A 23,268-nucleotide genomic window follows, 5' to 3' on the forward strand; every position below is an offset into this window, starting at 1 on the left:
ACAGCTCACTAGGAAGGCAACTCAAAGAGAGGCCACAGCACCTGAACACGTCCACACACCAGCCCAGCGCCCTCCTGAAACCAGGGAGCACAGCCGTCTTCTGGTGGAAAAGTGAGAACTTAAAAATGTCCTCATTGGCTGTATTTCAAGGCCTCTGGAAAAGCATTCCCAATCAACCTATTCTTGAGTGGAAGCTTTCATCCATAAATGCTAATTAGCCTGAAGGCTGAATCCCACGACCAAGGGTTCCTCTTCTTGTAGAACCAAATCGTTGTGTCTAATTCTCGGTTGACTTTTCCAGGCAGCTCCACGGCTCCTTCAGTGTGGTGGCACTGGTGGCCCATGGGAGGCAGCTGGCTGACAGCACAGACTGTCTTTGAGGTGAAAGAGTCCAGTGAGTTGCTTGGTGTCTGGGAAAGGGGCTAGGTCTGGTCAGAGAAGCAAGTCCTACCCGTGGTTTACCTGACTGGCCCAGGACTCTGCTCCCTCCTTTCCAGGGTCCACTGAGCACAGAGGAAATGGAGCCAGGTAGCTCATTGCCTGGCTTATTGGGTTGTTTTTGCTTTTAACTTTTAATTTTAAATTAGTTTAATTTTATTTTTAGAGAAAAGCTGCAAAAAATAGTACAGCATTCCCTTATATTCTTCAGCCTGCTTCCCCTAGCATCCGACATCACCACAGAACCATTACAAGAAAATTAGCACTGGTGAATTTCAGTTAACAGTAGTTAACGAAACAGCAGGTCTTACTTAAATTTTACCAGTTTTTCTAAAAATGTCCTTTTGCTGTTGTGGAATTTTGTTCATGATCCCATGCTGCATTCGTTCTTATTTTTCCTTTGTCTCCTGTGGTGTATGACAGTTCCTCAGCCTTTTCTTGCCTCTACTGACTTTAATGCTTTTGAAGAGTACTGGTAGTAATTTTGTAGAATATCCCTCAGTTTGGGTTTGTTCAGTGTTTTCTCATGATTGGAGTGAGAGTATGCATTTTTGGCAAGAATACCATTAAACTAATGTATGTCCCTATATCAAAGGGCTCATGATATTGCTATGTCTTATTGCTAATGATGTTACCCTGATCACATGGCTAACTTGGTATCCACCAGTTTTCTCCACTATAAATGGAGTAATATAATACGTGCTGTTTGGTGCCTTTTTCTCAATGATAATATTTTTAGATTCATCCATAATGTTTCACGTGTTCTTTGTTCCTTTTTATTGCTGTAAAGTGTTCCATTGTGTGACTATACCAGCCCCTCTCTCTACCTCCAGGACAGGTTAGGAATATCAGCTACCTTTCTCTCCATTGCCTACGGCAGTATTTGCATTGGTACCACTGAGCACAATTGTGTAGCGCACGACCAGTACAGCTAAACATGACAATCAGAAATCCAAGGACTGCCTGAACCACAATGCAAGTTCTCAGATGTCTTTGCCCCCAGAGGACTGATTCTATTGCATGCTGTCATTTGGGCAATTCAGGGTGAAGTCCATACTCTAGCATGGCAGTATGGTAAAGTGGTTAGTGAACGTAAGACCTGAAGTCTGACTCTGGGTTCAAATCTTGTTCTTGCCACTCATGAGCTAGGTGACCTTGAGCAAGTTACTTCCTTTCTGTGACTATTCCATCGGGAAAATAAGTCTGATGACGATAGGCCAGTGCCATAAGACTACTCCAAAGATTAAATGAAATTTAATTAAAAGGAAGCCTTGACCAGCTGTGGTGGCTCAGGTCTGTAATCCCAGCACTTTGGGAGGCTGAGGCGGGCAGATCACCCAAGGTCAGGAGTTTGAAACCAGTCCGGCCAACATGGTGAAACCCCATCTCTACTAAAAATAAAAAAATTAGCTGGGCATGGTTGCGGGCGCCTGCGATCCTGGCTACTCAGGAGGCTGAGGCAGGAGAATTGCTTGAACCTGGGAGGTAGAGCTTGCAGTGAGCCAAGATGGCGCCACTGCACTCCAGCCTGGGCAACAGAGTGAGACTCCATCTCAAAAAAAGAAAAGAAAGCATTTAGCATGGTGTCTGGTATAGAATAAACACTCAACAATTAGGGTTATTATTAATAAACATCACTGTTGATTTTTATGGATTATTTATTTCTTATTATTATTATACCACTACTCATTAGCTCTGCAGCCTCCATCTCTGAGGGCATGGTTTGAATAAGCATGTGTTCCTTTTTATTTTTTGAGACGGAGTTTTGTTCTTGTTACCTAGGCTGGAGTGCAATGGCGCGATCTTGGCTCACCGCAACCTCCGCCTCCTGGGTTCAGGCAATTCTCCTGCCTCAGCCTCCCGGGTAGCTGGGATTACAGGCACGCGCCACCATGCCCAGCTAAGTTTTTGTATTTTTTAGTAGAGACGGGGTTTCACCATGTTGACCAGGATGGTCTCGATCTCTTGACTGTGATCCACCCGCCTCGGCCTCCCAAAGGGCCGGGATTACAGGCTTGAGCCACTGTGCCTGGCCAATAAGCATGTATTCCTAAGAGCTGCCAGCAAACAGAAGAAGAGTTCTTACAACTCTTGGTCCCTGAATGGTCCAGGGGCACCAACAAATAATAATACTCACAGCGTGGGGGTGTTCATCAGGGTTTTACAGAGACATAGAACCATTGGGATGTGTGTGTTTGTGTGTGTGTGTTTGTGTGTGTGCATGTATGGAGAGAGAGAGAGAGAGAGACGCCTATTTTCAGGAATTGGCTCATGTGACTGTGGAGGCTGGCAGAACTCCCTTTCCTCCAGGGAGTCAGTCTTTTTACTCTGAAGGCCTTCAACTGATGGGACGAGGCCCACCCACATAATGGAGACCACCCACATTATGGAGGGCAATCTGCTTTTGTCAAAGTCCACTGATTTAACTGTTACTCTCACCTAAAAGAAATTATCTTCACAACATCTAGACTAGTGTTTGACCAAATATTTGGATGCCATGGCCTAGCCAAGCTGACATGTAACATTAACCATCACAGTGGGCTACAGTTTATGGCCCCCCCAAACCTTCGAGAGGTTGACAACTCGAAGGCCCTATAGTAGTCAGTGCAGATAAAAATGGGGGGCTCACCAGGCGGGCTTGCCTTGGGGAGTGGGGGGACTTGGGCTGCCTGGCAGACCCTGCATCAAATCATGGTTGCCCATGCCTGGCCAGGAGTGCCAGACAGTATTATTTCAAATAATACCGAAATCTTAATTTCTGGGTGATATTTCCTATTTCTTTAACACTGACAACTAATTAAATGTTCTCAAGCGTGTGCAGGACAAATGCAGACACCCAGGGGAAAGCCCTGCCTTCGGGCAGCCCATTTGCCATCATGACCTGCATGATCTTACTAAATCTGTCGGCTTCCTTGTTTCAGGTATTCATAGAGCTTCTAGTCACAAAAATTGTAGTTTTGTAGGGGCGTTAGCGAGTTCTTTGAAAGCAGGATTTCTCTGCAGATCCAGAGCAGTGCTTCCCACACTTTAGTATGGATCAGAATCCCAGGAGGGCTGTGAAATAGCCACCATGCGGCACCCTCATTTCTGATTAGTGGGTAGGGCGTGGACACAGAGAATCTGCTTTTCTAACAAGCTCCCAGGAGGTGCTGATGCTGCTGGTCCAGGGACCAGACTTTCAGAACCGCTGGTCCAGAGGGGAAAAAAGAGCATGGGTGGACAGCAAGGAGATGACATGGCAACAAGATGGGGCAGAGCCTGCAGGAGGAGGAGCTGGAGGTATTGCTGTGGGTTCGCCGCTGTTCCCAGACCTGTCTGCCTCCTTTCCGACATCCTGATCTTTGCATCTCCACCAGGATGTGAACTCTGTGGTGGAGATATCATCCAGAAGACGCTCTCCCCATGATGGACACCCTGAGGTCCCAGAGCCTGAGAATGATCTTGTTTCCTCTTTGTGAAAGATGATATGGGTAATGGGTGATGGCTGCATTAACCATGTGAAAGTGCTTAGTGCCACTGAATTTCACTCTTAAAAATGGTTAAAGTGGGGCCAGGCACAGTGGCTCATGCCTGTAATCCCAGCACTTTGGGAGGCTGAGCAGGTGGATTGCTTGGGCCCACAAGTCTGAGACCAGACTGGGCAGCATAATGAGATTCCGTCTCTACAAGAAACTACAAGAGTTAGCTGGGCGTGGTGGTGCACATCTGCAGTCCTAGCTGCTCAGGAGGCTGAAGCGGGTCAAGGCTGCAGTGAGCCATGATGGTGCCACTGCACTCCAGCCTGGGTGACAGAACAAGACCCTGACTCAAAAGAAAATGAAAAGGTTAATATGGTGAATTTTATGTTATGTATATTTAACTACAATAAACTATATGTTGTATGTATACAGATATGTATATTTGTGAAGCCCTGGAGTAGATCCAAATCAGCAGCACAGATGCCGAGGGACCCACAGGATCTGCTCTGGGAATGTGCCAAAAGGAAGAAACCCTCGAGCTCATCTAGCCATTCTGCAGATGAGCAGACTGAGGTCCAAGATCCAGGGTGATCACCTTTGCTGTCAGGACTAGAACCGAGGGCTTTGCTTGCAGGTGCGACCTCACTGAGCATCTGAGGACGTTGCCAAGTACCTGATCATAAGAACCCTCCAGAAAGGGCTGACTAGCGCTCCCTTCCCAAACGCAAAGGCTGTGTTCATGTTCTAAAGCCCAGAACCTGTGAGTGTGACCCTGTTTGGAAAACAAGGACTCTGCAGATATAATTCAGTGAAGAGTGTCAGGATGAGATCATTTTGGATTATCCAGGTGGGCTCTAAATCTAACAATAAATGTCCTCATCACAGATATGCAGAGGAGAGACTCATAAGTGAGAGGGGAGAGGCCTTGGGAAGATGGAAGCAGGAACAGACTGATGCAGCCGCAAGCCAAGGAGTGCCCAAGGCCACTGGAAGCCAGAAGAGGAAAGGGAAGATCTTCTCTGGAACCTGTGGAGGGGCACGGCCCAGCTGACACCTTGACATTGGACTTCTGACCCTCAGAACCATGAGAGGATGAATTTCTGTGTTATTGGCCACGAGGTTTATGGTGGTTTGTCACGGCAGTCCTGGAAAACAAATGACAACCATAAATAGCTGAAATCTGAAGGGAGGGGAAGGGGAAGGGACTGGTGAAGGCAGCAAGTGCTGTGGAAATAGATTCGTCCTGTCTGGGCCTCTCAAACCTAAGCTGGCCTCTCCAACAATGGCAAGGTAGTCACTGCATTCCCAGGGTGTCATCTCAACACTCCTCCAAACCCTCACCCCCAAGTCACTTGACTCAACCTCCACTTGGCTTGCTGGAAAGCCAGCTGGGAGCAGAACTCTTACCTCCAAGCAGCTGCCCCATATATACCACCCTAGGCCCCTAAGAGGCTAAAGCTGGAGTCCCCAGTCCCTCCCTGGTTGGGCTCCGTGACACCCATAGGAAAAAGAGTGGAAAATCCCACAGAATTCCTGTGTGATCACAGTGAGGTGAAGTCCTGCCTCCCCTGACCCACACAACCCAAATGGAAGTCAAGTGATGGCAGCAAGGGACACCCCAGCTCCCCTGCAGGAAACAGGATTTGCCCCGGAGGTGGCTTATTCCCAAATGCCTGGCCCGGCCCTGCCCAGGTTGGGTCTAACAGAGGCTTCCCTCCAAGGCCAAGAGTCAGAAGGCCAGCACTGCTGTCTGCCCCTCTGGGCTGCAGTGACAGCAGGTCTCCCCAGCATCCTGCCGAGTCTCTGCCCTCCTCCAGGCACGAACCAGGGTCTGCAAAGCTAGGCCAATGTGGGATTGGTCTTCTCCAGGCTAATCCAGCTGAACCGCCCCCTCTGAATTAGAAGGGGCCCCAGGGCCCACATCTAATTGGATACTCACAGTGACCAGAAAATCGGAAAGAATGAACCTCAAACTGCTCACAAATGCCCCATTCTCCACCCTCCAAGGAGGCCCTGTTCACAAACAGATGGGCAAGCAACAGGCCCTTTTCCCAACCTCCTGGAGGGACAATGCCCTGGCGACGCCGCATTCCTTCTCGCCCAGACACGGTTACCTCATGCACCCAGAATTTTCTACGAAGAGGAAAAAGCCATCCCAAGCCCATCTCAGGAAACATGGCCTCTAGCCAGAGAGGCCACAGTCTGAGAGGTCCAGGCTCCTGCCACGTGGCCCCCAGAAGGCTCCAAATCCACAGCCTCCACCTGAACGCAAAACCCCACTGATTTTGAAAAGAATTTCCTACCCCCAGAGTTTCTGTCTTTCTTTGATTCTTTACACATTAAGCAAATATCTTTTGCATTTATCCTTTCACCTGGAGGCACACACCTCCCAGGGAAGTACCCTCCCAGGGAAGCACCAATGCCCGAGCCCCTGGCCTGTGCCCCAGCCAGTACCATCCAGACCCTTTGCCAGCCAGCAAGGGGGCAAACAGATCCACCAGACGTGGACTTGAAGCTGCAGGCTGTGGTGTGAGATGTAGTTCTTGGGTCAGAGAAAGCCAGGGATGCGCCCAAGGCAGGCATCTCATCTCCTCCTTCTGCCACTCATCTCAGCCTGTGAGTGGCTCGTCATGAAGGGGTCAGGAGGGGGCCCTGAAGGCACGCTCTCTGCCACCTGGATGGTCCCATGAGAAGCTGAAGTCCCCAAAGCCAGCATCCTAGCAGTCACCAGGTTCTGCAGCCACTTGTCTTTGATCCAAGTTAGAAATGAGTTTGAGATGCTCCAGCACTAGTAGCACTACTCTTATTTTTTTATTTTTATTGTTTGTTTTGAGACAGAGTCTCACTCTGCAGTGGTGTAATCATAGCTCACTATAGCCTGGAGCTCCTGGACTCAAGCGATCCTCCCACTTCAGCCTCCCAAGTAGCTGGGACTAGAGGTGTGCACCACCACCCCTGGCTGATAGCACACTTCAGTGCTAATATTTGCATCTCCTCCTAGCTGGTCCACCCCACTGTCTCCACTCTTTTCTGGGCTATAAGCTTGGAGGAATCCATGTGGTGGCCCTGGGCTCAGGCCCTGGCTCAGTTATGGTAGCTGTGCAGGCAGGCCTGGGTCGTGGGTCCAAATGGTGGCCCAAGTACCATGTGTCTGAAAAATTAAACATTATAAATCAAGCAAACCAACTGTTCAATAAAGTATGCTCCATGTTCCTACGTTGACATATATGACCTGTGAGGCAGGATTTGAGTTCAGGATTCTAAGGCTCTGCACAGTCCTCCAGAGCACAGCAGTGTAAGAAGAGTTCACTCTGGCCATGGCCCGGCCTCTTGCCTGTCCCCCAACAATTCTGTCTGGTATTGCAGGGGGTCTTGTGTGCAGGCACACAGACACTCAGCCCGAAGTCCAAGTCCCATCCACACGTCCACAAAGACCTACCACTTGATAGCTCCTGCACCTATTGGCTGCTAAGTGCTGTAGGTCACTTTTGGGGGAACATACCTAGAGAGGAGACCGACATGGGCCCTGGGAGGAGGCTCCATGCCATTTGGGCAGAAAATCCAGGGCCTAGCTGGGCGTGGTGGCTTGTGACTATAATCCCAGCACTTTGTGAGGCTGAGGCGGCAGGATTGCTTCAGCCCAGGAGTTCCAGACCAGCCTGAGCAACATAATGGGCTCTCATCTCGACAAAAATAATTTTTTTTAATTAGCTGGGTGTGGTGACATGTGTCTGTGGTCCCAGCTACTCAGGAGGTTGAAGTGGGAGGATTGCTTGAGCCCAGGAGGTCAAGACTGAAGTGAGCTATGATCACACCACTGCACTCCAGCCCAGGCAGCAGAATAATACTGTATCTAAAAAATATACAAAAAAAATCCAGGGCCCCAGGTACATGAATTATGGCCCAGAAGGCCTCAGGTCCTGGGTAGACATAATCCCACACCCCCCAGACTCCTCAGTCTGTGGGGAGGGGCATGGCCAGAGCACAGCCAGAGAAGGCCCTCTACAGTACTGGGTGCAGGGCAGGACCCCTCACTTGTGAGGGTTTAGGGCTCTATTGGTATGACCTTGGGATGCTCTCAATGTGTGAGTCTGCTCAGGCTGCCATCACAAAACATCACAGACTGGGTGGCTTAAACAGAAATGTATTCTCACAGTTCTGCAGCCTGGAAGTTCAAGATCAAGGTGTCAGCAGGGCTGGTTTCTCCTGCGCCCTCCCTTTGACTCACCTTCTCGCTGCGTCCTCATGACCTTTTCTCTGTGCATATGAACTTCTGATCTCTTCCTCTTCTTCTCAGGACCCCAGTTGTATCAGATTAGGGCCCCACCCTCACGACTATGCCTCATCTAACGTTCATTACTTCTTTAAAGACCCTACTTCTAAATATAGTAACACTGGGGGTTAGGGCTCCAGCATACATATTCTGGGGAAGACACAATTCAGAGGACAGCACTCAACCTCCCCAAGCCTCAGTTGCCTCATCTGTAAAAAGGAGATGTTAATAAGCCTTGCTCCGTGAAGATGGTGTGAAGATTAACTGGAATAAAGATTAACTGGAATAAAATGTCCAGCCCAGTGTCTGAAGCACAGTACGTTGAGTAAGCACTGCTGCGTAACAAATGACTCCCAGGCTTAGTGCCCCAAGACAACCCCCATTCCACTATTTCTCACAGTTTTGCAGATTGGGAGTTTGGGCAGGGCTGCGCTGGGCAATTGTTCTGCTCCTCATGGCTCTAGGACAGTCCCTGAGTGTCTAGAAGGTGACTCGGCTGGTTTGAAGGAGCTTCACTCACATGACTGGTGCACTGGTGGGGACAGCTGGAACACTGATCAAAGTGCCCACACATGGCCTCTTCAGGATGACCACCCCAGGGTAGTTAAATTTCTTACAAAGGTTTTATTATCTCTTAACTATTATCTATTAGTTAATATATAAATACATATTATATAAATATATGTAAATATATAAATATTAACTATTATCATTTTTCAAACACGGAAGGTAAAAAACAGGAGCCCACAAGGGTGGTGGAGCCCCTGTGGTCTTTGACATCTGGAAGAGGAAAGGGTTAGTTTTTGGTACATTCAATGTTCAGAGCCTCTCCCCCTCTCATGACTCCACTACCTTGCCCATCTCATGTCCAATTTCAGGGACCCTTGCATCACACGAGTTAAATTTCAACTCAGTGTAAGTTCCTGTTGAGTGCTGCCTGTCAAAAGCTGTTGGTGGAAGACACAGTGACTTGAGAGTAGCTCCGTCTTCCCTCCTGAAGCCCAGGGAGTAGGAAGATAAGAAGTGTTGTGCTGATATCCAGCTTTCTGGGGGATGGGAGGACCCTGATTTGAAACATTTGCTGACTTTCCTGGCATAAATCCACCAGGACTGATTTCAAACTGCCAAAATGACTTCGATGAACCCGAAGTTGAGAAGAGACGCCCAAAACTGGCTCTTGCATGCTGATGCGGGCTTGTTCCAAAGATGGAAACAAGGCAGGGTCGGGTGAAGGTCACGCATAAGCGGCAGGAGAGAGCGAGTCCAGCTAGGGGTAGGATGAGGGGGAGGAGGCTTGGAGGATGGGTAAAAATGACTGAAGGAGGGTGCTCCAAGCAGGTGGAACAGCTTTAAAAAAGACCCAGAGGGCCGGGCGCGGTGGCTCGCGCCTGTAATCCCAGCACTTTGGGAGGCCAAGATGGGCAGCCTGTAATCCCAGCACTTTAGGAGGCCGAGGTGGGCAGATCATGAGGTCGGGAGATCCAGACCATCCTGGCTAACATGGTGAAACCTCACCTCTACTAAAAATACAAAATATTAGCTGGGCGTGGTGGCACCCGCCTGTAATCTCAGCTACTCAGGAGGCTGAGGCAGGAGAATGACTGAAACCTGGGAGGCAGGGGTTGGCAGTGAGCTGAGATCGCGCCACTGCACTCCAGCCTGAGCAACGGTGCCAGACTCCATCTCGGGAAAAAAAAAAAAAAAAATGGGAAAGCCCAACATATACCAGAGGACAGGGTTTGGAGTGAACAGTACATGAAGGATGGCTAAAGATCATGCCACTGCCATCCAGCCTGGGAGACAGAGGAAAGAAAAAATCTGGCTGGAAAAGGCAAGCTGGGCTCTAATGATGAAGGGACTTGAGAGCAAAGCTAGGGGGTTAATACTTGTTAAAAGAAAAACTTTAGACGAATTTAACAAAGTTTAATTGAGCAAGGAAGAATTCTCAAATCAGGCAGCTCCCCAAACTGGAATAGGTCGAGACACTCCAGTGCTGCCACGCGGTCAGAGAGGATTTCTGGACAGAAAAAAGCAAGCCACAGAAGAAGGAAGTGAGGTATAGAAACGGCTGGACTGGTTACAGCTGGGAGTTTGCCTTCTTTAACAGTTGGCCGCTTGTGATTGGCTGAAACTGGGTGATTGGCACAAGAGTAGGTTACAGTCCGTTTACACATCCAGCTAGGTTACAGTTCACTGTGTCTGGAGAAACCTATAGGCCTGATTTACAGATACAGCTTTAGGCAGAACCTCACATACTTAATTTACTAGGGAGGGCCTCAGAAGGCTTTTGAGCAGGGATTGACACTATCTAGAAAGATTAAGCAGGCGGCAGGCTGGAGGGTGCGCTGAAAGTGGAGTGAACTTGGACAGTGGGACCCCCTGAAAGGAGACGAGGAGATGGGACTGCCGATGGAGCAGAGGAGAGTGGGCCCAGCTGCACAGATTGACTCTAACGTGGAAATGTCACAGGCTGTAGGCTGCAAAGCAGGATGGGGATGATTTGCCCTGAGGAGCTGTTCTCCCAGGAAATCGGAAATCTTCATGGTCAAGTCTTGATAACTTTTGGTCTCCAGACAAAGGTTTCCAGTGGCAGCCTAGGAATAATCTGTAAGCTGGGGACTTCCCCAAGGTCTTCTCTCCAGTAAGCAGCCCCTGCAGCCACCCGCACAGACCCCCTCAGGCCTCAGGTCCCTCATGGGCCCATCTCCACTGTGACATGGGGAAGCCAGGACAGAGAAAGCATAGGGTGAGTTTGAGCTTGAGGTGCGTGGAGCTGGTAGATTAGTGCTTTGTTCCTCTGTCAGGCTGTATCCCACCAACCCCTTGTGCTGTCCTGTCTGGTAGTATCCCACCACCCCCTTGCACTGTCCTGAATGACACGTGTGTTCCTCCACGCGTGCCAAGCTCTGCAGCTCATCTAGAGCGTCTGGAGGCAGTATCCCATTTAATCCATGCACATCCTGTCTGAGAGTCGCTATTCATAGGCCCATTTCACAGTGAAGGAGCTGAGGCCCAAAGAGGTGAGGGACTTCAACAGGCAGGATGTGGCAGAACGAGGGCTCGCTCACAGGGCCTATCCAATGCGTGTGCCTTGCGAGGTCCAGCCTATCTGGGGACACAGAACTTGCACTCACAAAATAACTGGAGGGAAATAAAGAAAAGCTCTTTCTGAGGTCTTTTTCAGCTCAACAACCCTGATAATCCTGGCTCTAAAAAAAAAGAAAGAAAGAAAAGCCCCTTGGGGAACCCCGCCAGGACAACCTGTTTCATCTCTTAAGTGTTTATTACACAAACATATCTCTTACCCTTGATCCAAATGAAATCACTGCCATTCATATGTAACCAGGATATAACTGGGCCATGCTGGGGCCCATCTGAACACAGAGGGCATTTGAGTAAACACAGACCTCTCCCAAGCCCTGAAAACCTTTTTTTTTTCTCAAGCCTCTTGAGCAGGCAAACAGAAGGAGAAAGAGCAGGGAGTGGGGACCCATGTGCCAACCCACCGCCTGCCCATTGCAAACTTCTTACAGAGTCCTTTTGTCCATCTCTGACTCCAAAGCCCATGCCACAGGGCAGGGATTCATCCAGCCCTCCCTCTCACCCTCAAATTCTCCAGCCCTGCTAGCATCCTGTCTCCCTCCCCTTTCTCCCTCCTCCCCCTCCTAGACACCCTCTTCCAGAGGTTTCTCTTCTGAGAGTAGCTCTAGGGGCTTTCTTTTGAAAATCAACGTAGCTCATTACTCCACTTAGCACCGCAAAGGGCTGGGTTAGGGAGCAGGTGCAGAGCTCTCCCGGGGCCCAGGGAGAGGGGAAAGTGTAGAAGTCCTTTTCTTCTCCAGGCGTGGTGAAAAAGATGCTGAGTGGCAGCTAAAGGTACCTGGACTTAGCTCAGTCATTAAATGTGCGACCTTGAGTAGGTGATTTCACTCTTGGACCTAAGAATAGAAACTGGATATAGTGGCTCCTCCCTGAGGAGGGTACAGGGAAGAAAGACACTGTGAACTTTGAACCGGCTAGATTTGGAGATGAACAGTGGTTCCTGTCAATGACACAGCCTTAATCTGATCATAAGGAAACAGACAGAGCGTTTCCCAAAACAATGGGTCCTTTAAAATGCCAGGGTCATTAAGGACAAAGAAAAAAGACTGAGAGACAAGACAGTGGAGGGAAAGGTGTGATTCAGGATCGAATCCTTGACTCGGGGAGGGAGTTTCTACAAGGGACTGTACATCAGATAGTAGCTATGAGTCAATGTTGTGTCTCTTGAGTTTGATAAATTGCGCCAAGGGTATGTAAGAAGATGCCTTCGTGTTTAGGAGATAGACGCTGAAATATGTAAGGATAAAGGGGCAGGAGGCCTCCCAACTTTCTAAAGTGTTTCAGAAATTAATAGCAGTTCGAGTATATATGTATATGTGAGCGTGTGTAAATATACACAAATATATATGAGAGAGAGGCAAATGTTAACAATTGGGAAATCTGGATGATTTTTATAAGTTTTTTCTAAGTGTGAAAGTATTTCAAAACAAAGAGTTAAAAAATAAAAATGGAAAAAAGCAGCGATACATAAGCACTCTGAGGTTATGAATTTTAATCAATTAAAAAAGCTTATTGTTATTCCCTCATTTGTTCAACAAATACTGGCTGAGCTCCTACTCTGTGTGAGACACGGTGTTCACTGTCAGGACACAGTGAACCGAAAGGCCGGGCCTAGCCGACCAGACCAAGGTTGGGTCTGCAGCGCATTCCAGGGGCCTCCCTGTAACCCCCAACCCTTCCCACTTTGAGACCCAGGTTCTCCTTGCCCTTAGAGGCCAGGCTATCGCTGCTGCCAAGGGGCCTTCCTGAGGATTGCCCTCGCCTGAAGAGACCCTGTTTGACCAAGCTGATGACCTCCTGCTATCCAAAGTCTGGTCATTCAGGTTCTCTTGCCTGGGCTGGAATAACTCCAAAGACTGTCCCAGCTTCAGATCTCCCACGGGGCCAGCTCCAGCCCTAACGGTGATGACATCGCAGTTTGACTTCCCTTTGCCCAAGAGCACTCTCGGAAAACTTCCTGCGCTCTGTCTTAGAGTTAGTGTCCAAGGGACATGGTCATTACAGAGCCCCAAGAGGAAGCAAATGTCACAATCAAGAGAATTGAGATGACATTAAAAGGACGGTTTACAAAGGTATGGAAGGGTGCGGTAGGACCATTGGGAAAGATGCAGTGACCTGGGGCTAGGAGCAAGTGTTTACCAAAGGAGACAGCCGAGTGGAGAGGCCCACCATTGGTGAAGTAAGGTGCTTCAGCAGAGACTCAGCCAGCCTGAGATGAGCCAGCAGAGACAGAGCCACAGGAATAAACAAGTGCCCTTCCTCACTCTCCTCCTTCCCCTCCCGCTACTCCTGTGGGGGTGGGGCGGGGGGGGGACATTGGCCACACCCATTGGGAAGCCTGAAGAAGGATGAGGGTGACTCTGGGGGCAGACGGAAGACCTCAGTACGGAGTCCCATGCAGCAGCACCCGGGCTTGACCCCTCTGGGAGTATCTGATAATAGCTCTGAACTCTCCCCAGGAAATGAACCATAAATACATACACAATTTTACACTTAATTTTAAGGAATTCATGGCTGCTCTCCCAGGAAGCCCGTGCACCTGAGATTAAACACCGCAGTGCTATGAAGTGGTAGAAGCAGAGCCCCCCAAACAAAGAGAAAAGCGGACAGAAAGGGAGGGGCCCTGAGGTCCTCATCTTACAGAGATGGGAATCAGCAACTGCTGTCAGAAGAGGAAATGCTCATGCAGGAGCCAAAACTAGTCATGAAATTCAGACATTGGGAGCAGTGAGCTGAATGCTCGTCTTAGATCTGGGGAGTGACCAGCTGTCGTCTAAAGATGGTAACTGAGAGATGGAGGTGTCAGTAGGTGATCTTGAGTCTGGAGAAAATCCATAAATAGCAATTGGCAAAAAGATGTCTTGTCTTGGGGGAGAAGGACTGGGAGTGAATAGGGGCAAGTACAGCGGGAGAGACACGATTGCTTTTCATGGTAAGCCTTTCTGATGTAACTGAGTTGTTACATACTTATAACTTTGATAAATATAATTTTTGTAAAGAAACTTTTACCTATTAGAATCTTCTAGCACCTCTAACCTCAGAAGGCCTCAGAGCCAGTTCAACCCACGTATCCTTCCAGCAGATTGGCCAGTGTGCACCTGCAGAGCTGAAGTGGTCCTGCTTCAGCCACCTATTTCTGAGTCACAAAATGCTGTGAAACTTGGTGACTCAAAACAACAAAAATGTATCATTTCCCTCCATTCTGTGGGTTGACCAGGTGGTTCCTCTGCCTCAAGTACTATCAGCTGGGACCCTGGGATGGCTAGAAGGTGCAGAATGGCCTCACTCACATGGCTCCACTGGGCTACCCGCTGGGGGATCTGCGGAGCTGTTGACTGGCAGCCTTGGTTCCTCTCTGTGTGGGCCTCTCCACTTGGCTGATTGGGCTTCCTCACAGAATGGCAGTGAGAGTCCAAGAAGGAGCCATGAAGAAGCAAAGGCAGAAGCTAAAAAAGACTGAAACCGTGATACTTACATAGCATCACTTGCACTGCATTCTACTTGCCAAAAGAAGTCAAAGTCTGCTTCAGGTTCAAAGGCAGGGACTTAGATTCAATCTCTGAATGACAGCAGTGGCAGAAACAAGAAGGCTTCATGGCAGAGGGAGAAGACTCACATGACCGTCCCATTGCTCCAACAATTCTCCCACCAGCCACACCTCCACGGACTGCCTGCTGCAGACTTTCCATCCAAACTTGTGCTTCTACGCATCCCAGCCCTCTCAGACACATTCTCCCAGTCTTCCCTGTCCAGTACAGCCCGTGGTTCCAGACTGACATGGTCACCTTGACTTTTGGTGTTTTTATTATCATCTTAGCCTTCATCAGATTTTATTTTTATTTATTTTTAAAATTTATAATCATCTTCGTTGAGAATGATTCACCAGGTTTTAAAATCCCAGATGATATAAACTAGGTCTCCTAAAATGCTCTGTATATCCCAGTGAGCATTGTTGCCATCCCTCCCACTGAGCCATATAGTGAACGATGCAATCAATGTTTCAATTATGTATCTATGAATACGTGATTTACATATCCATCCTTAAAAGGCTGCCACATTGCACAACTCCAGGGAGGCCCTTTTATGTTATAGGCTATGCAAATGGTGTCCCCTGGAGGAATGCAGTACGCAGCTCATACAGCCGAACACGGCCTTCCTGGATATGAAGTTTGGTAAGAGCCTGGCTTTGATTCTGCCTCTCGAACTTTTAGGGTGGTGGCCTTCAATCTGGCTGCAAATCGTAATCACCTGGCAGGCCACACTCCCAAGCGCTTACAGCTGAATTACCTCATGGTGGGACCCAGGCACCAGTGTGTTTAGAGTTCCCTAGGTGATTTCCACATGTAGTCAAGGTTTAGAACCAGTACTCTCACAGGATGTGTACAGAATCTCTGCAAAGGGTTTTTTCTTTGGTAAAACCGTCAATATTATTGGCATTTGTGTATAGAAAAAAAAATGGAAAGTTGCAGGAAACCCTAAAAAACAAAATAAAACAAAACCAGCTCCGTGCACTGAAGAAAAACCCTGCTGAGGCTTTTCTTTTCTCTGTACATATCCTTTGCACCTGCAGTCACACAGTGTGGAGGGCTTTGCTGGGCTTCCCCCTGCCTCCCACTTCAGGCGGGAAGTTGGGAGGGAGTGTGGGGTGCTGTTGGTGAACTTGGCTTTTCCCTCTGGCCTTAGGCCAAAAACATGAAACATATTCGTTTGCAGAGATTGTCCTGTTCCTCCCTTAAACAACCTTTCCCGGCCCAGCGAACGCTGCAGGACTTTGTTAAATCAGTGTCATGGTATGTATCTTCTGTGGCCTAAGCTGGCTCCAGACGTTGGAGAGGGAACCAACTGCCCGCAATGCAGTCCCAGGTCTCCCTCCCCATTTGGTTGGGTCCCTTGTCCCTGACCGAATGTCTGGTCTGGTTCTCCCCTTTCTCTCCTAGAAACTTGCTTGCTCATTTGGGAACTCTGAGCCTCAGACCTGGCAGAGCAGGACGTTACCCACTGGCAACATCCAGCTGGCCCCATTGCTGACCACCAACACCTTCGGGATATTTGGTGCTTTATCTTGACCCTGGGCTTGACCTGCAATTGCTGCACCATCAGAGAGAACCTTCCTCAGCAGCCAGTCCCGGGCTTCCTCTGCTCCCACCTCCACCCCTGGCTCTGGCCCCTCCTTCTGTGGTGTGAGGGATTCATGAGCACATTCGCTCTCTCCACCAATGTTTACTGAAAGCCAGTTATGCACCCGGCACGGCACTTGGTGCCTACATTAGAAGAGCTTCCTCCCTCCTGGAGCAGAGAGGGAACACAGTGTCCCTGAGAGGGGCATTACCAGGTGATAGGACTGTGCCTGGGATTTGGGGACCACTTCCCAGTGGAAGGGGGATTGGGAGCCAAGACATGCAGGCTGATGAGAAGCTGCTGGGGTAAGGGAGGAAAAGCTTTCCAGAGAGTAGGAGAGTGGGAATGGCATATCTGAGGGTCCATGCGCAGGCTGGAGGGAGGCCATCGTGGTGGGGGTCTCTCTAAGCCAGAGAGTAGAACCAGGTGAAGCTGTGAGGTGGGCCAGATCCTGCGGGCCAACCAAGATCTTAGTTGGCCTTCCGAGAGCCTTCCAAGGTTTCTAGGCAAGAGGGTGACACAATCAGACACATCAAACTATCCAGCTACAGATGCAGGAGCCACCATTCAACACACCCCTTGTGTCATCTGTGGGAGGAGACAGACACTGGGGATGTGATTTGCTGCCCGGAAGGAAACTGGGTCACCCACTGGGGTGCAGGAGAAGAAGAAACACTCTAGTACGTGTGTATTTGTACAGCTTCTTGGCCAGGCACAGTGGCTCACTCCTGTAATTTCACTGCTTTGGGAGGCTGAGATGGGAGGATTGCTTGATGCCAGGAGTTCAAAACTAGCCTGGGTGATATAGAGAGACCCCACCTCTAAAAAATAAAAAATAATTAGCTGAGTGCATTGGCACACATCTGTAGTCCCAGATACTCAGGAGGCTGAGGTAAGAGGATCACTTGAGCCCAGGAGTTCAAGGCTGCAGTGAGCTATGATTGAGCCACTGCACTCCAGCCTGGAGGACAGAGTGAGACCGATCTCTAAAAAGGACACACATGCACACAAATAGAATTAAAAAATATGATTATTCCTGTCCCTTCAAAAAAGCTTAACTTTCCTATGGTTTGAAGATTTGTCTCCTTTGAAATTGGTGTTAAAATTTAATTCCTACTGTGACAGCATTAAAAGGTGGAGCCTTTGAAAGGGATTGCATCATGAGGGCCATTCATGTACTAATAGGTTCTTGGTTTATCACGGTGGTGGGTCATTAAAAAGTCAGCTTGGCTCTTTCTCCTACCTCTGCACGAGATCCCCTGCAGCACCTCAGGACTCTGCAGAGAGGCCCCACCAGCAGGAAGGCCTTCATCAGATGCAGCTCCTCAGTCTTGCACTTCCCAGCTCCAGAACTGTAAGAAATAAATTTCATTTCTTTACAAATCACCCAGTTTCAGATATTCAGAGACAGCAACAGAAAACAGACTAATACAAAACTGAATCTTTTCCTGAAGAGCAATCAGTCAAATCCAAACGGAGGCACCTTCTGCCAAACAAATGGCTGAATGTTTGAAAGACAAGACAGGCCCCGAGGCGGCGCCACGTGAGAGGAGCTTGGGCAGAGGCACGATGGAGGGAGGCGGCCTTGGCTGGGTCCTGGATAAAAAGGGACATGAACATGACAAGGACAACTTGCAACATTTGGACATGGGCCCTGTAGAGAGACCAGTCTTGTATCTACATTAAATTCATTGAGGATGGTCATGGTTTTGTTCTTGTGTGAGAAAATGATTGCTATCTTAGAAGAGACATCTGGAAATATTTAGATAAAATGTCAAGATATCTGCAACTGTGCTCAAATGTATAAAGAGACAAGGCCTGGTGCAGTGGCTCACACGTGTAATCCCAGCGCTTTGGGAGGCCAAGACAGGGCGATCCCTTGAGGCCAGGAGTTTGAGACTAGTATAGGCAACATAGTGAGACCCCGTCTTTACAAAGAATAAAAAAATGAGCCAGGGGTGGTAGTGCACATCTGTATTCCTGGCTACTCAGGAGGCCGAGGCAGGAGGATTGCTTGAGCCAGGAGTTCAAGGCTGCAGTGAGCTATGATCATGTCACTATACTCCAGACTGGGAAACAGAGTGAGACCCTGTCTCTAAAAGGTAAATAAAGAAGTAAAAAGAAGAGGAAAGGGAAAAAAAGGAAAGAAAGAAGATGGAGTAGGGGGAGAAAGAGAAAGAAGAAAGGAAGGAAAGAAACAAAAAGTCAAAGAAAAGAACAGTGATGGGGAAGGGAGGGGAGAGAAGGGGAGGAAAGATACTGTTTTTTTTTTCTAAACCAATGAATCCATTTACATAGAGAAGGATATAGCAAATGTGGTAAATATTAACTGCTGGTAAATTTATATTCTTGCAAGTTTTCTACGGCTTAAAATTTTTTAAGAGGAAAAGCCTGGGAAAATTAAGATGAACATAAAATAAAAACTTTTAAAAATAAAAACACAATTGTTTATGATTGGAAAAAAAGAATCTGACTGTTGACAGATTCCAGGACCACTGTAACTCTTCATATCTTAAGAAAAATAAATCTCTCCCAGTTAGCCTGGTGGTGGGCTGATCTATCCCCTCCCCTACAGATGACAGGATGTAAAAATCACTTTCTTTGGACTTCACGAAATGGGTGAAACACCGCACTGTGAAGAGGCTGGGGAAGCTGCGTATTCAGAGGACTCTCGGTTCTTTTCAAGCACATAGCCATTTCCAACAGTGTAGTGTCCTGACCTTTTTCACATGCCAAGCTAAAGCCATTTTTCTTTGAATAAGCTGAGATTTAGAAAAAGAAAACAATGATCCAGGTGGCCTTTAAAGAGTGAATGTTATAAAGGGCATTCCCCGCCCTGCGGCTGTCGGGCAGGGTAAGGGCTGCTAGCCTGCGTCGCGTGGTCGCATGGGTTCCAATGATGGGGCTCCCATCACATGCAGCAGCAGCAGTCAGTCTCACCTGGGGAATCAGGGCCTGGACTGGCTACTATGTTGCCTTCACTCTTAGAACTGGAGATAATGAAAACTAAAACTCATTACATCTGTGGGTGCCCAACATCGAGTGCGCCTGTGGGCACGGGTCTTGGTAGAGGAGCGTTTTGACCACACTCCTAAGAACCCAAAGGAAGACACTGGCCCAGGGAGTGGCATTCTGGTTGGCTGGTAGGGTCTGCGATGCATGTGCACGTGGCCATGGCTTCCAGGGGAGCCCTGAGGGGCAACGAGAATGGGAGACCCTGATGACAATGCTCTTGAACTTGATACCCCCACCCCCAGGCCACCGGACTGCTCTTAGTGATGCCGGAGGTTCTGCTTTCCAATGATAGCACCCCAGGGAGCCAAGGGTTCAGTCTCTGGAGTAAGAGCTGGTTCAAATTCTGCACTTGTTACCCACAGCCTGGGATGCGGGAAGGCAGAACCTCTCCGGGTCTGTCTTCCTCATCCCTGAGATGGGGCAGAATGAGCATCCACGAGGATTAGTGCGCTGATGATTAGAGACAAAGCCTCTTACTCTCATACATGGTGCAGATTGGAGCCCCAGTGGGCACCCCATAGGTGGTAGCCCAGCCAGAAAGCTGACCCAGGCAGCAACCGGGAAATACGATGAGAAGGAGAAAATCACATCCCCCAGAGATTGGAAAGAGCATTTCGTCCAACTCTGGAGATGAAGGTGGGGCGGAGCAGTGCCAAGCATCACTAAGCTGCCTTCTGGGGAGAGGAGGACTCTGCAACTGGAGGGCCTTTCCTTCTCTGAGTAGTTTCCAAGTTTGGGTCCTGAACTGAGAAGGATCCATCTGAGAAGATAATGCTGAGGTGAAGACACGTCCAGCCATCCCCCTCCTCTCTGCCTCCGTACTAAATACCATCAGGCACTGCATACACTATGGTGGTCCCATAAAATGACCAAGGAGCTGAAAAATTCCTGCCGAGGAAGTAGAGGCTGCAGTCTGCCATGTTTGCATCCCTGCACTCCAGCCTCAGCAACAGGGCGAGACCCTGTCTCAAAAAAAATTAAAAATCATAATCCTGTCACCTGGTGACGTCATCGCTGTCATCATGTCGCAGTACAACGCGTCACTCATGTGTTTGTGGGGATGCTGGTGCAAACAAACCTTCTGCACTGCCAGTCATATAAAGTCCAGCACATACAAATACTGTATGTACAGTTGCATGGTATTTGGTAAGAGCAATAAACTAGTATGTTACCGGTTTATGTATTTGCTGTAATTTTAATCATTATTTTAGAGTGTATACCTTCTGCTAATTAAAAAAAAACTTACTTGTAAAACAGCCGGAGGCAGGTCCTTTGGGAGGTGTTCCAGAGGAAGGAAGGCATTGCTATCCTAGGAGATGACAGCTCAGTGCGTGTTACTGCGCCAGAAACCCTTCCAGCGGGACAAGCTGTGGTGGTGGAAGACAGTGAGACTGATGGTCCTGAGCTAAGACCTGGCTAATGTGTATTAGTGTATTATTATTTTTTTTTTAGATGGAGTCTTGCTCTGTCTCCAGTCTGGAGTGCAGTGGCGCAGTCTTGGCTCACTGCAACCTCTGCCTCCTGTGTTCAAGCGATTCTTCCTCCTCAGCCTCCTGAGTAGCTGGGATCACAGGCGTGTGCCACCACACCCAGTAATTTTTGTATTTTTAGTAGAGATGAGGTTTCACCATGTTGGCCAGGATGGTCTCAATCTCTTGACCTTGTGATCCGCCCGCCTCGGCCTCCCAAAGTGCTGGGATTCCAGGCGTGAGCCACCGCGCCCGGCCTTTGTCTTTGTTTTTAACAAAAAAGTTTAAGCAGTTAAAAAAACTAAAAATAGAAAAAACTTACAGACTAAGGATGTAAAGGAAGTGTTTTTGCACAGCTGTACAAATGTCTTTGTGTTTTAAAGTCAGTGTTGTTACAAAAGAGTCACAAAGTTAAAACAAAAAGTTTATAAAATGAAAAAGTTACAGTAAGCTAAGGTTAATTTATTATTGACAAAAGAAAAACATATTTTCTAAATTAGCCTGAGTGTGCAGTGTTTATAAAGTCTGCAGTAGTCTGTGGTAACGTCCCAGGCCTTCCCATTCACTCACCACTCACTCACTCAGTCGCCCAGAGCAACTTCCACTCCGGCAAGCTCCATTCACGGTAAGCGCCCCATAGACACGGACACTTTTTATCCTGTATGCCATATTCTTACAGTATCTTTTCTCTGTATGGATATATAAACGCTTGCATTGTGTTACAATTGCCTGCAGTATTCAGGACAAGGACATACTGTTCAAGTTTGCGGCCTGGGAGCAACAGGCTACACCACATAACCTGGGTGTGTAGCAGGCTGTACAGTCTAGGTTTCTGTAAGTCACTCTGATGTTCACATAAGGAAGTTGCCTAATAATGCATTTCCCAGAACACATCTCCCCAGTAAAGGGACACGTGACTGTACATGCCAAGGAAACATTTAAGGAACATCCATTTCAAAATTTACATCAATGGAGTAAAGAAGGATTATTCAAAAGATCCCAATTCGGCCGGGCGCAGTGGCTCATGCCTGTGAGCCAGCCCTTTGGGAGGCCGAAGCAGGCGGATCACTTGAGGCCGGGAGTTCAAGACCAGCCTGGCCAACATGGTAAAATCCCTTCTCTACTAAAAATGCAAAAATTAGCTGGATGTGGTAGTGCATGACTGTAATCCCAGCTTCTTGGGAGGCTGAGGCAGGAGAATCACTTGAACCCAGGAGGTGGTGGTCGCAGTAAGCCAAGATTGAGCCACTGCACTCCAGCCTGGGCAACAGAGCAAGACTCCATCTCAAAACAAGCAAACGAACAAAAGATCCCAATTCAACGGGACAACCAAGTGGTCATCTGGGAAAAATTAACACTGAATCCCTACCTTACTCTTCACACCAAAATAAATTCCAGATGGATCAGAAATGTAATCCCTAAAACTAAAACCATAAAAGCATTAGAAAATAGAACATTAAAAAAAAATCTCAGAGTGAGAAAGATCTTTCTTAACATAACACAAAATGTGAAACACATTTTTTAAAATAATAATAAATTTGATTATACAAAAAATGTAATTCAAATGTCAAACAAAAGTTGCCACACAAACAACAAAGCAAAAAAGTGTTTACAATACATGTGGATGGCAAAGGCCAGTTTCCTTAATATATAAAGCACTTCTAGAGATCAATAAGAAAAAAACAACAACCCAATAGGAAAAAAATGGCAAAGGATAGAGCCAAGTTCATAGACATGGACCCACAACTGACCTTTCTTTTTGGGAGACAGAGTCTCACTCTGTCACCCAGGCTGGAGTGAAGTGGTACAATCTTGGCTCACTGCAACCTCCGCCACCCAGACTCGAGCAGTTGTCTTGCCTCAGCCTCCCGAGTAGCTGGGATTACAGGTACACACCACCACACCCGGCTAATTTTTGTATTTTAGTGGAGAAGAATTTCATCATGTTGGCCAGGCTGGTCTCAAACTCTTGACTTCAGGTGATCCACCCGCCTGAGCCTCCCAAAGTGCTGGGATTACACTTTTAATGAAAGCCAGCATGTAAGGAGTGAGCCATCATGCCCGGCCCCACAATTGACTTTTAAACATAAGAGAAGATGCTTGACCACACTTGTATTAAAACCAAAAATTATAATCACGACTGTATACCAATTGCTTTCAGCTATTAGACCGGCAAAAAGTTTCATAGCTCCCTGTGTTGATGAGAGTATATGGACAGACGTTCTCAACTATTGCTACAGGGAGTAAGAAATCAGTAACTATTACTCTAGAGGGCATTTTGACAATATCTATAAAAATTTAAAATGAATGTATCTTTTGGTTAAGCAATCCCACTTCTGGGATTTATCCTACAGACACGTGGGCGCACAGGCCAAACAATCTAGTTACAAAGCTT

At 48.0% G+C, this 23,268-nt stretch overlaps 1 long non-coding RNA gene across 1 annotated transcript in view; it reads right to left on the minus strand.

Moving 5' to 3' along the window:
- Positions 1–2,078: 2,078 nt before the first annotated feature.
- LOC118153577 (uncharacterized) overlaps positions 2,079–23,268 on the minus strand; it is a 52,967-nt gene continuing 31,777 nt past the window's right edge. Inside the window, exons 4-5 of the long non-coding RNA XR_008481240.2 lie at positions 17,633–17,741; positions 2,079–5,041 (exon numbers count right to left, since the gene is read on the minus strand). This is a non-coding gene — a long non-coding RNA (uncharacterized LOC118153577). The remainder of the gene's footprint in view (positions 5,042–17,632; positions 17,742–23,268) is intronic.

Source organism: Callithrix jacchus, chromosome 5 (genome assembly GCF_049354715.1).
Source record: "Callithrix jacchus isolate 240 chromosome 5, calJac240_pri, whole genome shotgun sequence".
Lineage (NCBI taxonomy): Eukaryota > Metazoa > Chordata > Mammalia > Primates > Cebidae > Callithrix > Callithrix jacchus.